Consider the following 15986-nt stretch of genomic DNA (forward strand, 5'->3'; position numbering starts at 1 on the left):
CATTTCCTTAAAAGCCCTGCTCTACAATTTTCTTGTTCTTGGGATGTTTCTAACTTTCTTGCATGTTTATAGAGTTTCAGATATGGTAATCCGCCCCAAAACTTCAGAAAGTTGCAAAGAATTACTTCAAATTCTCTTTCTTCTGGAAGGTCAAAATTGACCAATTTAATCATCTCAAGTCCTTGCCTGTGTGATGGATTAGAACAAATCAGTGAAAGAAAGATCCTTGGCTTTGTTATAGATTTTCTTATTTTGTGTGAAGCGATTTGAATCTATCATTGTAGGTTAGTGAGAAAAAGTAGCAACAAATTACTGTTTCATTAAGCCTCAATCAAGTGAACTTCCCATTCTTAATATCATTTTAGACATTGATGTAACAAGGGCAAGACAAATATAAAACCATAATTTTCACAACACAATTCGCTCATGATGCTTGAGTGATATTTCTTCCAAAGGGAGCTATGAATAATTTTCTTGAGTTCACACAGCTGAATTACAACTCTAGTTACTAAATAACCATGGAGAACAAGTGGGAATTTAAATCTCCATAATATATGCTAACATACCTCAATTTATTTCATTCTTGCAATGCACTTTTAGAGATTCTCAACACATATTCTTCCTTGTGATTTTTGTGTAGTAACCACTTTCATTTCAACCTCTTACAAGGATATTTAACCTTAACCATCCTTGTTTTTCTTGACTCGCAGACCTTTCAATTGGCATCTTCTTGTATTCTTCACCTTGCTCTATGGAAGTTGGCTTCTTCACAATGGGATGGCCAATATCAAAATCAATCTTGGTGTATAGAACAAGGCATGTGCCTTTTTTTGAGAAATGCATCATATATGATTTCATGGAACAAAAAGAGTCAAAACAATCTCACATCAAGATTACAAGGGCACTGTTGTTAAATATTGTATCTCGAACAAGTGTTCTAACTTTGAGAGGTGTCACTAAGACTAGGAACACAGAGGAATTAATTATCTCCAAGCCTATGATGTCCCCTCTAATTGAAATTAACAAGCAACACAATTTTTGCAATTTTGGTTAGCAGGACACCAATTTTGGCTCACAACTTAGGGAAAAGTGGATAAAATGAGGTGGCACTCACTTTTGAGAAAAGAGAGACACCCAATTTAGAGAAAAGGGAAAAATCATGGAGCTAGTGGAAGGTGGGGGCCACTCTATGAAGAAATATGCACCCTTGGAGAGTTCGACTTCGAGGGAAAAGGAGGAAGAAGGGGGTTCGTTGGGTGGAGCCCACAAGGAGGGAAAAATGGGTTGAAATTATAAATACGAGGTGGAGCACTCATTTTGGGACTTTTGCTCATTTGACATTTAGACCATTGTTTGCTCAAGTTGTTTAGCTGGGTCAACAAAGTGTTGTTTAGCACACAAGGTTTCCAAGCGGAAATCTCACGCTACCTTCAGTGGACCATGAGTGCCATCCCTAGGAGGATTCTGTTGCAAATTTGGAGGGTTGTTCTGGGAGACATTGCAAATGATTTTGATGAAATTTTGGAGCAAGCTGGGCGCAGTGGCAGAACTCGCACTTCTTGTAGCAATGGTCATAAGTCAGATCTCTTGCCGGGATTTTAGAGGGAGTTGTTGCTCACATTTTGCAAGTGGATTGGATTGATAGCAAGGCCTACTTTTGTGGTTAATTAGCAGAGACAACAGTTGTTACCTAGGGCCTATATGGGTTTGCGCAGGCCTGCGCAAGGGCCAAATTGGGAAAATTCATGGGAGCTTGGGGCTAGTGGATTTGAGCTGGGAAGGCGCTGGAATTTCCAGAGTTAATTGGAGGGTGTTTTTGTTGGGATTTTCTAGCGGATTAAAGGCCATTTATAAAAACTATCTAGCAGTGCGTGTAACTAGTGTCACTGGGCAGTTAGCACTTCTTGGTTGGTATTTTGGTGGCTTGTTGGGTGATGAAATCCTTCATGGGTTTGGTGGAGTAGGGTGAGAAAAGATACCAGTTGAAGTTTCACCCCTTTTGGAGCAGTATTGAGGCCTAGACAACCAATTCTTTCCAGCAACATCACACAGATTTGCCTGGGTAGTGCAAAAGATAATTTGGGGACGAGTTCTTAGTGGTTGGGTAGCTTTTTTGAGATCTGGGCATGGCCTAGCTTGTTGTAGCGGAGCCCGAGTTCCACTTTCCTACTCATTGTTCTCTCTTTCTCATATAATATAAATGAAATTGTTGTTCTTGGTCAATTTTTTGGCATATGAATATGTAAATGAGTAGAGTAAAGAGAAGGGAATGCAAATTAGGGGAGAGAGAGAGAGTGGGGACCACAAGGAGAGAAGGGGCCATGAATTATAAATAGAGCAAGAGGCACTAATTTTGGGCATTCATTCATCTATTCAGAAATTGTGTCTTTGACATAGCATGCTTGAACTTAATCTAAGTCTGCAATGTTGTTTAGCACATGAGTGTCTCCAAGTGGAGATTTCAACCCTTGCTTCGGTGGACTTTGAGTGCCAGCCCAAGGAAGGAGTTTCACCTTGCCTTTTCGCACTACCAGCAGGAGGGTCGATTTTCAGGAGTATAGAGGGAACTATAGATGAGAGGGCCACCCTACATGCAACTCTCATTTCATCACACGCAAGATTACGTCATCTCCTCCATGACTACATAGTCATTGGAGTGAGACTCTTTGGGGCAGCACTATTTGGGGGAGTTTGGAATTGGGGTGTTGGGAGATCATTTGTGGGGCCATTTGAGAAGGATTGTTGGAGTTGGGAGAGCAGAGATTGACAGGGTCAGTCACAGCAACAAAATTCGAAATTGGAGGAGGGCCAAACAGTGAATGGTGAATTTTTGAAGGTTGGAACCAAGGGAAACCCTTTTTGGGTTTTTCTAGGTGTTGGGCAAGGATCACAATCCCAAATTCCTAGAATTTTCTGGGAAGATTTGAGGGGTCAAACAAAGGTCCCAATTCAGCTAGCAGTTAGAGGAGCTAGGGGAAATAGGGTCGAATTTCAAAAGTCAAGTATTGGCCAATTCCTTCGTGGGCTTTTGTGGGTTATTGGTGGAGAGGTCGGGGTTAATTTCCCAGATTTTTTTGAGAACCCGAGAAGGCTCTAACAACAGTTCCATTCAGCCAACAATGTATTTCTAGGCATCTACAGCGCAGTACTTGAGCAGCATAGCAATAGATTGGAGGAGGGTGTCTTACTTGTCATTTTTGGCTTTGCTAGCTTGCCTTGAGCAAGCCCAGGTGCACTCATTCTAGCACCTCACTGTACAACCATTTTCATTAATAAAAAGAGTACAGTAGTGCAGTTTTGGTGCCAATTTGTGGTCTGATTGTTTGTTATTGTTTCATGGTGTTTTTCAATTTTGTCTATGTTTGTTTTTCATATTTACTGTTAATTTTCCTTGGGGATATTACATTCTACCACAAATTCTGACACTCAAGAGCTGAGCCCGACACCACACAAATTTGTCCAGCGTCCCCTCTACACAAGCCTAAGAAAGAGAAATTCGTCCCTCTCAAAGGCAACAACATCCAGTGCCAAAATTCTCCACAAAGCTTAGTCTTCCCCCAGAGCACCTTCTATAAATTTCTCCCGGCAAGCACCCCTTAGAAAATAGCTGAAATAAATGGCATGAGATCCTTTGTTGCATTCTCACTGGAGCACGAATTAGCTGAGGGGAATGGCTGAAAGATGCTCCCAAAATTCCACAAGCCTCCCTTCAAATGTAGCAGCAAATTTACCTCCCTAGGGTGGCACTCAAAGTCCACCGAAAGAAGGGTGAGTTCTCCCCTTGGAGAACTTTGTGCTAAACAACACTTGTGACCCAGCTGAACAACTTGAGCAACAATGTGTAAATGTCAAATTATCAAAAGGTGTCAATTGCTACCCCCAACCTTCTATTTATAATTGTTGCCTTACTTTTCCTTGTGGGTCCCTCCAAATATTTCGACCTCCCTTCACAAAATCGATTTTTCTCCCGAGAGGTGCATATTCCTTGAGGAGTGGCCCCCACATTCCACCAATTTTAATATTTGACCCACTTTCCCTAAGTTGGTATGCCAAAATTGTGTTTGCTCCAAAATGGCAAAAATTGTAGATCTCTTCTAGTAGAAATTTATTGAGAAGGGACATTACAGTCCTCCCTGCCCAAAATTGCTTGTCCTCAAGCAATGTTTGAACAAGCTCTCTCTGGGCTCACCCAACTATTAGTGCAAGAAATATCGAGGTCCCAATTGTGCCACTAATCCACTTCTGACCCATGCGCTGACCTGTCATAAAGGAGTCCCCAGATACTCTGGACCCAAGCCATCACGCTCAACGTGAAGCACCCCTCGCTCCATGTGTAGTCCCAAGGTGTAGGGCGCGAGAGTCATCCCACCTCCTGTCAATAAGTAAAGCACCTCGATGCTGCCAAGCCCCTCTAAACTCCTCGGAAGGTTGTCCCACCATAAAATCAATCCTGGGTACCTCAAGAGGGAACTCCCAAAGATACAACATAAGTCCCCTAAAGTAGACCCCTCCTCTCGGCAGGTCAATCACGGCCACCTCCTGCGGGTCATATAGCCACCCAAGTGAGGCGCTATCCCATCTCAATTGGTCCTTGGGAAGTGAAGTGCCTGCTATCAAAGAGGGTCCCAATGGCAGATTCAGGTGACCTCCCCCTATGAGAACCCACTCTCCCCAATCTGTAACACAACTGCTCAGCCTTGTAGCTGCTGGATCCCAGACTAATCTCAAAGTGAGTCCACCAAGTGGACGCTGCATCAGTCTGACCATAACTACGACCCTCTCATGCTCCTGTAGGGTCATCCAGTCTGGTGATCTCCACCACAAATCTAGTAAAGGGTAACTCCACTGCGCGCAGGTCTATCCTGCGGGCACTTTGCCAAGGTCTTCACTTACCAATCCACGCCCTGTCTCTTGTCGAAACAACAGGGAGAAGGGCCTTCCTCAACCTGTAGTGATCATTCTGATGGTGTTTGCCTTGTCATCCGAAGGAGGATGCAATCCTGTCTCTGTCATCCCCATGATCCTTCCAAAAAAAGGTAATCCTCTAACCCAATGGATCCCTAGATCCCACAGCCAGATTGGAGGTCCATCGCTTCCAACTCCTATTGTCTCCCACTGAGTAGTGCCAATGACCACTAAGAACCACATGTGCCAATCATCCTGCCATACTAGTGCAGTGCCCTAGGTCATCAACGAATCTCTAGGAGTCAAACTACTCTTCATGCAATTGAAACCCAACAGAAGACTTGTGCAATCTTCCCCTATAGAAACTAGCACATCCCTAAAGGAGGTTGAACTACCAAGCCTTGAGAGGTCGAGATACCATGTTGATCGCAAAAGGCAACTACCATGTTGACACTACAGATCTCTAGCTAGAACCGGCAGTCCAACATGCTCTTACTGGGTCCTCCCCTCCTATATCTCTCGGCCACCATACAGGTAATGACCAAAGCTATGCCCAACATGCGGGGACAACTCAACAATACCCGAGCCTCCCACCCCATGGCTAGCCTCGATCCTCAACAACAACAGGGAATACTTGCCTCGCCATGTGGAGAAAACCTCAGTGATCTCCCATGTGTTAACCCAAGAATGAGCTAGATCTCTCTCTGTCAGGGTCCTACTCATCTCGAAGTGGAGTGATCCACTCGTCAACTGAAACCCTAGCTCCCAAGTTTGCGGTGACATAATTCTGACAACTAATGTGATCCATCTGCGCCTCACCTCTGACCCCTGCGGGTATAGGCTCCATATATCAAGGGATAATCTCGTGTATACCCCATGGCCCTGCTCCTGCCTGGCCACACGACGAACTCTACCATCCCATCCCCGGATGGTGTACCCAAAAATTGCCAAAAGCCTACATGCCCTCCTGTAGAAGAGGTCTATCACCCCTTGCATTGCATGCCCCTGCAATGCTCTAAAATGCCTTGCTGAAGGTGTGTCATACAAATTCCCCATAGTCATACCCTCAAGGGGGGACTCAGGGGCAAAGCATATGCTACCTCTACAACATACCATGTCATCCCTACACCTCCACGTGCCAACACGCGCATAGTCTGTCTACCCCAACGGGAAAATTCCTCTCCTATCTGTGATACTCGGGGTCACATCCATCCGCCTCATGTGAGTCTCTTATGCCCTACTGCTCGTGGTGAGGGCATCAAGGGACAACAACCAGCTCCTCTGTGACTGTATGCAAGCCCTTATGGATATACTCAAGAGGTGCTCATCATTGCATATCTCTATACACCACAGAATGCCACATCTAGAGGCTGAGTCAGTGTGCAGTAACCTACATCCTGTCAGGGTCACCATCTCTACTACCACACCTCCATGACCTCGAATGGGTGGACCTCCCCTCTTGATCCTCTCAGAGAGATCTAATAGGCAAACCTCCCTATGTGTCAATGGCGGTGTCACTAAGGTGTTGTTGCCTGGTGTCCTCTGCACCCCACATATCCGTAGGAAAGCCTCATCCTCGTACAATGCTCTGTCTGGTGGCCTGTTGATGCCACCTCCTCCGATCAACCCCTACAAGAGTATGTTGATCATCCTGTGGCTCCATGCCTAATCCACATGCTAGGACAACTCACGGATCCTACCTACTCCCCTGTCAATCCAGCTAGCCACTAGTGCTACTCGAGACTCTGATAGAAAATTGTGGGTGCATGTGCCCTCAATCCTCGGATCTAGCGCACAGCTACTATCATCTTCGAATGACTCCATGATGTGATGGGAAATAGATTGGAGGCTATTACCTGGGTCCTCCACCAAGGGATTAACCATTTTCCCTTGGTGGAGGCTATTACTAGAGGGGATTAGTTTTTTTTTCCTCCCTCAAATATTTTAGCCATGGTGTCTAACTATGAGTAACCATGCACTAAAATATTTTTAACATTAAATTATTACAATATCAATTTTTAGAAGGGGAAATACACATTTAGACATATACCCTCAATACATTACCCAATTCTGCGACACAATATGATCTAGTATGAAACCAAGTTTGTCTATAATAAAATAATTTAGCCATGGTGTCTAACTATGAGTAACCATGCACTAAATTATTCCTAAACACACTTTTACATAAACTCGATAAACACTAGGACTCACCTAAGACATTGTCAACGAATGCCACTCTAGCTTTGGGGTATTATCTAGGAGGAAAACTATGTCAATTATGCATGATTACAAACACACATAATTTGGGGAGGTTAAAAAATTCCCTAAGATGAAACCCTCGGACAAAATCATAGTTTTACCTAAGTGTTGTTACATAGATTTATGGTCATACTAGCATCATTTACAATAATCTTTGCAAAAATTGGGTTTACAATGATAAAATTTATGTTGAATGATGAGTTTGATCTTCAAAAAAATTTATCCACTTCCTTGTACTCTACTTCTCAGATTGTTGACAAAGTGTGGTCAACAATACCATCAATGTGTTTGCTGGGATTTTGTAGGAAAAATTGAGTCGAGTGATTCTGTTCCCTTCCATACTGACACTCAATATTTAAAGTCCCAAATCTAAGTTCACTCTAGAGGAACTTGGGAAGGTTGTCCATTGTGACCACAACCACCCCTCCTCTCACTTTAGGTTTGCTCTCTTTTGACACAAGGGGGGAAGCCTATGAAAGATGTTTATGGTATAATTATAAGGGATGATAGATTACAAAGACCAATGCCTACCCAATGAGTGGATTCGGGCAACAATCAAGAGGGTTGAAAATTCTATGGAAAAAGGTGTAGCTAGGTTATTACAAACATGTTTTAACTAATCACATGGATTCACTTCAATATGTAGAAAATTATAAGAGGGCTTTATTACCCACCAAAAAGTGGGTAACCCATAGGAGAGAACTTTTCTCCTCCTTTGATGGCCAACCAACCAGTAGTCCCATATGATCAGCATAACATGATGCCAAGATCCTCCACTTGCTCTGGTCAAATTTCACTCTCCCATCCAGCATGCTTCTTGAAGGAAGGTGGGTCATCCATTGGCAGGTACTTTAACCATTTTGCAATCATGTGCTTTCTTAGTGTTATGGGCATACTAATATGGATCGAGGGAAAAACTAGATGATTAACCGATCTTGATTGCATTCTTGTTCCCTCACTTTACATGGAGGTTAATCTTTAACTCTAGTCCAGTGGGACCTCCTCTAAGACCTTAGGGTTTTAGGAAGGGCACTACTATGGAGGCTCTGATCAAATTAGTATATCCACGATATTCCATACTTAGCACTTTCCATCTTTCCCCTTATTCATCTACATTCTTCGGGATGGTGGTTATCGGTCATTGGGATTAGCACCCCTTTCATCCTCATCCTTGACTGTGGACCTGGATAACTTTTCCTTAGAGGTTGATGCAGCTAAAAGAAAGATAAAAGCATAAGAAATCCACAATGAAAGGGAAAAAAAGATAAAATGCAAAAGATGGCTAGGATATTTGATTAGCACGTGGGCAAAAGCCTAGCATGAACTCTAACCCCCTCATTAGCCATCACCTAGTTCGTCAAGCACATGATGCTTCAGTTATAAAAGAAACTCTTGTATTTTCTCGACCTTGATGAGCAATAAATTGACTCATCCTTAAGGAGTAACAAAGAAAAATCTCAAAAGCATGCGAGGGCTCCTGAGCTATGCACCCAAATCAAAGCAAATCATAAAGAAGTAAAGGGTGCACCAAAGGGGTGTAAAAGGTAGGCAAAAGAAATGGGTAACTCATGCCTCCATGATTGCTCCCTCCTTAAATCTATGCACTCAGGATGTTGGATCTCCATTAGCTAGTCAAATGGCTATAACACCTTGTCATAAAGTCCTTTCCCCTCCACAACCACCATTCTCACACACACTTATGAATTGATGGGCTAACTTGGAACATATCACTTCCCTTTGGGGGTTGGAAATACCTAATAGGGTTATCCATCTAACCATCCCTAACATAGGGAGGTAGCCTATTTACGGGACTTGATCTTGTTAGACATTTGAAGGTGAGTGTTGTATGAAGTATTATTGTGCCCTCAACATTAGGTATTGCCCATTATGAAGCATTTACGGTTATTTTCGCTAATGCTTGGTAATTTCACTTGATTTTGAGTAGAGTTTTATCAGGTGGTATAGCCATAGTAACAAAGGCCTTTGGAGACATGATTATCCTCCTTCTCAACAACATAATAGAGGTTGTTTTGCACATTCCAAATGTTGATTTGGGGTACCATCAGATGTTCTCTAGGCCTCAAATTTTGCAGGGAGGTTTGGGCACATGTATTCCAAAGAACCCAGAAAGCGTTTTGGGAAATTCCACCCAGAGACAATTTTATTAAAATAATTAATATTTTTTAATGGGACCCTAAGTCTAAACTTAGAAAATTAAAAATATTAATGGGTATTAATATAATTGTGGGTGTAACTTCTAGAAGAAGACGAGGATCAAGCTAAAATGATCTTAGCCATTGATTAGCTTTTAATATGGGTCGTTGAATGTCAACGAGAAGATTATTTAAGGGAGCTTGAGGATCATTTGGAAAGCACACCAAGAGATCAAGATATCGAATTTCTGAAGTGAGAAGTTCTCAGGAGGAAGTTCTGATCGAGGAGATTTCTTCCGTTGAGGGGTAGGGATAGCATTCGGAGAGAGGGAGCAATTTTCTCAGCTGGAGAATCATCAGCAGAGAGAGGCAGAAAGTGATCCAACAACTCTCATGTAGAGGTTGACGCAAGGCCATGAAGGGCCACGTAGAGGTAGCGCAGAGGGTGAGAGAGAGTCCGAGATTTTGCTGGGCAAAGTTAGTTTCAGAAGCCAGTAGTTGGGGTGTGAGACCGGGAGGCCGAGAGTAGTGACTCCGGGCAGCAAATCGATCAGCAGGCTGGGTAACGCGGTGTCTAGAGGGGTTGACGCAAGCACTGTGTGAGGACTGCGCAGGGCCTGCCAGAGGCACCTCATCCAATGTCCAGATCAGCTGAGATTTTTCTCAGTGATTGTGTGAGGTAATCTCACAAATATTTCCGCCAGTATTTCTCTCTCTATAATTGAATAACCCAAGAGGTATTCAAAGATGTATTTAGAATTTACTACTGCTTAATAATAATAAACCCTTAGAGCTGTTGCACCAATTTTCCTGCATTGCGTTTTTTCGGGGACATTTATCCAAAAATAATGGTGTCAATTGTGTTGTATTTACTTTCTTGCTCAGTCTCTTATTTCCGCATAATATTTAATTAAGTGAAGGCTGTAGTGTATGTATTATGATATTTGTCGTAGGAAACTGCTAGTAATTTGTTTAAAGGAATTTAACAAATAGGAGTAATATCATCAGTTGCTGCAGTAGGAATTCTGGTTGAGGAATTTTTACATGGTATCAGAGTTGCAGGTGAAGGAAGAAAAGCAGAGCCGGTAGATCCAACGTTGAGCAGAAGAGAGAGATCGAAAAGCTGTAGGAGGTAGCAGTTCGAAACCCGAGAGGGTTTGCGTAGTTCCTAGCCGGAGGGCTGAAATTTCGAGGCAATCTCTCTCTAAGTGAGTCGACAGAGAGGACTCCCAGTTTGAATTTTTGCCGGGGCAGAAGGAACAACATGTTGGAATTTCTAAGTCTTAACTGTTAGAAACCCTTCATGTACTGTTCTGATTTATTTCTGCCTACTTGTTCTGATTAATTAATAAGTTATTTACCATGTAAATACTAAAAATAAATACAAGTACATGCTCAACACATTACATATCATCAACTGAAGGAAACAAAAACAAGCACACAAGTGACACTGTTGTTTTTGGGCCAATGTCCTCGGAAAAACCCAATGCAGGAAAACCGGTGCAACGATCTGAGGATTTTATTATTATGCAGTTTCTGAATACAATCTAGGTGCCAAAATCGGCTCACCCAATAGAGAATAATCTTGGCAATAGTACCTCTCTACTCAGAAGCAGATATTTCGGCTAAAACCCTGGATAAATACTCCGACAGCTCCCAGCTCCAATCTGCCCCACGAAAACCCCAACATCACCTTGGCTTGCCCTGCGTCTGCCCAGCGTCTCCCTGGCTTGCTTTGCGTCTGCCTCTAGAGGCCCTGCATCAATCCTTAGAGCCTCTGCGTCACCCACGCTGGCTCTCTAAGGCACTGCGCAACTCCTCGCTGGCTCTGCATGAACCTCTTGTTGGCTCTGCTTCCCTCTCTCCCGGCTTCTGCGTTGATCCTCCTAGTACTATCTCTACCTCTCTGCTTCTGTATTCACTGCCCCTCAGCTGTAACTCTAATCACTCTTTCGACTTCCTCAGCAAACCCTGCCCCAGAAAATCAAAATCTTGATCAACTCGGTGTATTCTCCAAGTGACCCTCAAGCCTTTTCTTATACTTTTCTCGTTGACAATTCAATGGCCGAGATTAAGTCCCTAATCAACGGCTAAGATTAGATCTGGCTTGATCCATGACTTTTGGACCCTTCTAACACAGTTTTATATTAATTCACATTAATATTTTATTTTCCCTAAGTTTAGACTTAGGGACTCCATTAAAAATATTAATTATTTTAATATCTCCCAAACCGTTTAAAATCTGCCCAAACCATTTCTGGTTATTGGAGATCTCATGTGCTTTAGCCTATCCACCAATTTTCGTGGCTAGATCACATCCGATGCTACCCGAAATCAACATAGCGCTGAAGCCTCGGCGTAAGGAGAACTGGTGGGACGCAGATTTTTCTGGGAGTTTGCTGGGCAGAAAATCGGCAGAAGAAAGAGGAGAAGCACGACTGAGGGGATTTCTTCCTCAGAGAATTCCTAGCCAAGGAATTCAAATTCTCTAGAGTTGAGCAGCAGCAAGGGGTAGCAGTTTTACTAGCTCTAGCAGGGAGTGCATAGGCTAGCCTAGTAGCAACGCAGAGGAGAGAGGAGGTCATTCGACATTTGTGGCAGAAATGGAAACTAATGGATTGAGGGATTAAGACAAGTTGGACGGAGCATCCAACTATGGCATCTGGAAGGTTAGAATGTCATTCCTTCTAGATGAACATACCCTCAAGACATATGTCAATAGCGTGGTGGTTATGTCAGCAGATCCAGATCCGCTGAAGAAGTACAAATCAGAAATGGCGAAGGCCAAGAGGATGATCCTTGATGGAGTAAAGGATCACGTAGTGTGTCATGTCGCTAGTAGAGGAACTACTAAGGAGATGTGGGATGCCTTGGCTACGTTATATCAGGGATCTTCCGAGTAGCGGAAGATGTACTTGGAGCAGAGGCTGAGATTTTCTCAGATACAGAAGGGGGAGCGTGTGGATCCATTACTCATGAAGCTTAAGGAGACCTGTGATAAATTGTCTGCTGCGAGAATACACCTCAAGATTCATAGTTGGTTAGACTGACCCTCAATTTTGTCTCAGATGAGTGGCAAGTCTTTGTCTAGAGTATCCTAGGCAGAGCAACATTGTCGAATTGGGATGAGATCTGGGTAGCGCTAAAACAAGAGGAGTTGGGGAGAGACTTAGTCAAGGTTAAACTTGACCGAGGCAGTAGTAGTGGGTCGAAGCCCAAGGAGGAGGAGGATAATGCAGCGCTTGCATCAAAGGGGCAGTAGGAGTAGCAGAGATGTAAGAAGGACATCTCCCTGAGAGGACAGTGTGTAGCGTAGTGACCCATCTCATCGCACCTGAAACACTTGATATTCGGAATGTGAAACACGATCCGAAGGTTGCGCCCACAAAGATCGAAGAGGAATTCGCCATGACAGCCGAGATACCTCCAGGAGGGAGGTGAGTTGATTTGGAGTTGTAGTTTGAAAGAGCTACCAATAGGTAGGATCCTTGAGGAGTCCACCTCTCAGATCAATACCTTGCTACGGGAGCCGAGATCAAGAGTAGCAGGATGGACTAGTGTTAGATGGTGCTGAGGAGTGTCGGGGAGACAGTTATAATGGCTAGGAGCGCCAAAGACTGAAAAATGCAAAGCAGAGTTGGCAACAGTGCAGAGGTCAGAAATAGCGCAGTATATTCAGAGGGTCAGTGTAGAGACTAGCAACAATTAGGCTTCAGCATTCACGTAGTATCATATTGAACACAGTTAGTTCAATAATTTCGGATGTTTCTCCATTGCTGATGGAGTAGCAACAACAATTTGTAGTGCAGTAGTAGTTGGTTGTGGCAGTGCTAGCAGTAGCATAGATGCAGCACAAGAGAGGGATTTGTAATACTGATGCAGTGTTGACAGTGATAGTGTCAGCAACAGTATAGTTACAACAACAACACAGTAGTTGGTGGACAACATATCAGACATCAGCAGTGCAAAGGACAATGCTTCGTAGTAAGAGCAGTTTGCAACAACGTATATTGCTAGAGCACATTCCTTGCTAAGAGGGAGTGTTGATTTGGGGTATCATCGGATGTGCTCTAGGCCTCAAATTTTGTAGGGAGGCTTGGGCACATGTATTCCAAAGAACCCAGAAAGCGTTTTGGGAAATTCCACACGGAGACAATTTGATTAAAATAATTAATATTTTTTAATGGGACCCTAAGTCTAAACTTAGGAAATTAAAAATATTAATGGGTATTAATCTAATTGTGGATGTAACTTGGAGAAGAAGACGAAGATCAAGCGAAAATGATCTTAGCCATTGATTAGCTTTTAATCTGAGTTGTTGAATGTCAACGAGAAGATTATATAAGGGAGATTGAGGGTCATTTGGAAAACACACCGAGAGATCAAGAGATCGAATTTCTGAAGTGAGAAGTTCTCAAGAGGAAGTTCTGATCGAGGAGATTTCTTGCAGTCGAGGGACATGGATAGCATCCAGAGAGAGAGAGAGAGAGAGAGAGAGAGATTTTCTCAGTGGGAGAATCATCAACAGAGAGAGGCAGAAAGTGATCCAGCAACTCTCACGTAGGGCCACGCAGAGGTAGCAGAAAGGGTGAGAGAGAGTCTGAGATTTTGCTGGGTAGAGTCAGTTTTAGAAGCTGGCAGCCGGGGTGTGAGACCAAGAGGCTGAGAGCAGTGACTCTGGGCATCAAATCAATCAGCTGGCTGGGTGACACAGTGTCTAGAGGGGTTGATGCAGGGACTGCGTGAGGCCTGTGCAGAGGCAGCATAGGCCTGCCAGAGGCACCTCATCCAGTGTCTGGATCAGCCGGGATTTTTCTCAGTGATTGTGTGAGGTAACCTCACAAATCTTTCTGCTAGTATTTCTCTCTCTGTAACTGAATAACTCTAGAGGTATTCAAAGATGTACTCAGAATTTGCTACTACTTAATAATAATAAACCCTCAGAGCCATTGCACCAGTTTTCCCGCATTGGGTTTTTCCAGGGACATTTGTCCAAAAAGAACGGTGTGAATTGTGTTGTATTTTCTTTCTTTCTCAGTCTCTTGTTTCCTCATAATATTTAATTAAGTGAAGGTTGCAGTGTATGTATTACGATATTTTTCGTAGGAAACTACAAGTAATTTGTTTAAAGGAATTTAACAAATAGGAGTAATATCATCAGTTGTTGCAGTAGGAATTTTGGTTGAGGAATTTTCACACCAAAGAGAAAATATGACCTTGTTGATGCAGTGTTACCCACATAGAGTAGAGCATTGGGCTGCTTGATGATTCCACATGGTATTTCACGCTTAGAGGTAACCCCCATATGTTAAAACATTGAGGCCATGAATCTTAGTGTTTGAGATATTGATTATGTGCCCAGGTGGACCCAAGACACCCCTAGGCTGGCCTTGACACTGTTTGATGGGTGTTGCTTGTTACAAAGCCTGGATTATGATGGTTATCTTTGGGATAACATGGGAGGGCTTGCACATCACTTTTTGGCCCCAATGCTTGAGTAGATTGATGCAACGTCACCCCTCTTGCCCTTTAGAGGGTGATGTTCGGCATTTTGGTGATGGCATCTTGATGTGGAGGCACTTTGGAGGCATGCCCATGGTCTTAGAGCTATTTTTTGGAGTGTGGGGCACTCATTAGCCCCGTTGACACTTACTTTTGGCATTTAGAGCTCCTTTGGTGGATGGAATCATAGTGGAGGAGGCTTTTCTCTCACACGTGTGGGCATTTTTGGCATTTTTGGTTACGTTTTAGAACTATGAGGTTGGCTTGTAACCTCACACTTGTTGAACACTCAAAGTAAAACTGTGATTAGAGCTTTTAGTTATATTTTTGTAAAAGTGAGGGAGTTAAGTCTCATAATTAGAGACTTCCCCTCATTTCATTTCATCATTACACATTCTTCACTCCTCTCAAAAGGGAGTGTGAATTAGTCTTTTTTGCTACATTGGGCATGATGTGATTTTTCTATTGGTGCGGATTTTTTGTGGAGATGATCTTTTGCATGGAGATGTTTCTCTAGGATTGAAAGAAGTGCTTCTTTGCAGAATTTTGTAAATTTAATTCTTATCTTTAATATTTTGCATATTGTATGTGCGAATTAGGGTTTCTATTAATGCCATGACTAAATGTTGAATTTATGTTGAAATCTAGATCAATTATTGCATGCAAAATTGTTCTCTTGGAGGCCTATAAAGAAAATCTGATTGTGCATTCCTTATATTTAATTTCTCCCCTAACAAGAAAAGTAGTTAGGGTTTTGAAAGTGGATTCCCTAGTCACCCCCCTTATCCAGCAAAATCTCTTCCATGAAATTTAGCCCTAGAAGGCTCCATTAAACCCTTGTAGGATAAGGCACTAATCTTAGTTGTGTTGATCATCCAAATTTTTATTGAATATCTTTTTCTTTCCCTTCTTCCTAGACGTTTAGGGTTTGCTGCTAAGGTTTTTAGGGAAATTGTCTGCATAAAAGTGAATTTGTGTTGGTTGTTTGTGGCTCATAATTTAGGAATTGCATCTATAAAACATATAAAGGCAAAAGATAGCAGAGTGCATGGTCAATCCCTCCTATTTAGGGCCAAAGTCACACTTTTTTGCTGTTTATGCATATATTTCAGCCATAGAAATCATCTTCCTAACCCTAATCCTTGTGTCTACTGGAAGGCCTTAGTT

The 15986-nt window shown here is 42.8% G+C and overlaps 1 protein-coding gene across 7 annotated transcripts in view; it reads left to right on the forward strand.

The window, feature by feature from the left end:
• The window catches only part of LOC149141834 (uncharacterized), a 258860-nt gene that overhangs the window by 241382 nt on the left and 1492 nt on the right, over positions 1-15986 (forward strand). The window lies entirely within an intron of this gene.

This window comes from Pinus tabuliformis, chromosome X (assembly GCF_031772625.1).
Source record: "Pinus tabuliformis cultivar Carrire ecotype Pingquan chromosome X, CPIR1, whole genome shotgun sequence".
Lineage (NCBI taxonomy): Eukaryota > Viridiplantae > Streptophyta > Pinopsida > Pinales > Pinaceae > Pinus > Pinus tabuliformis.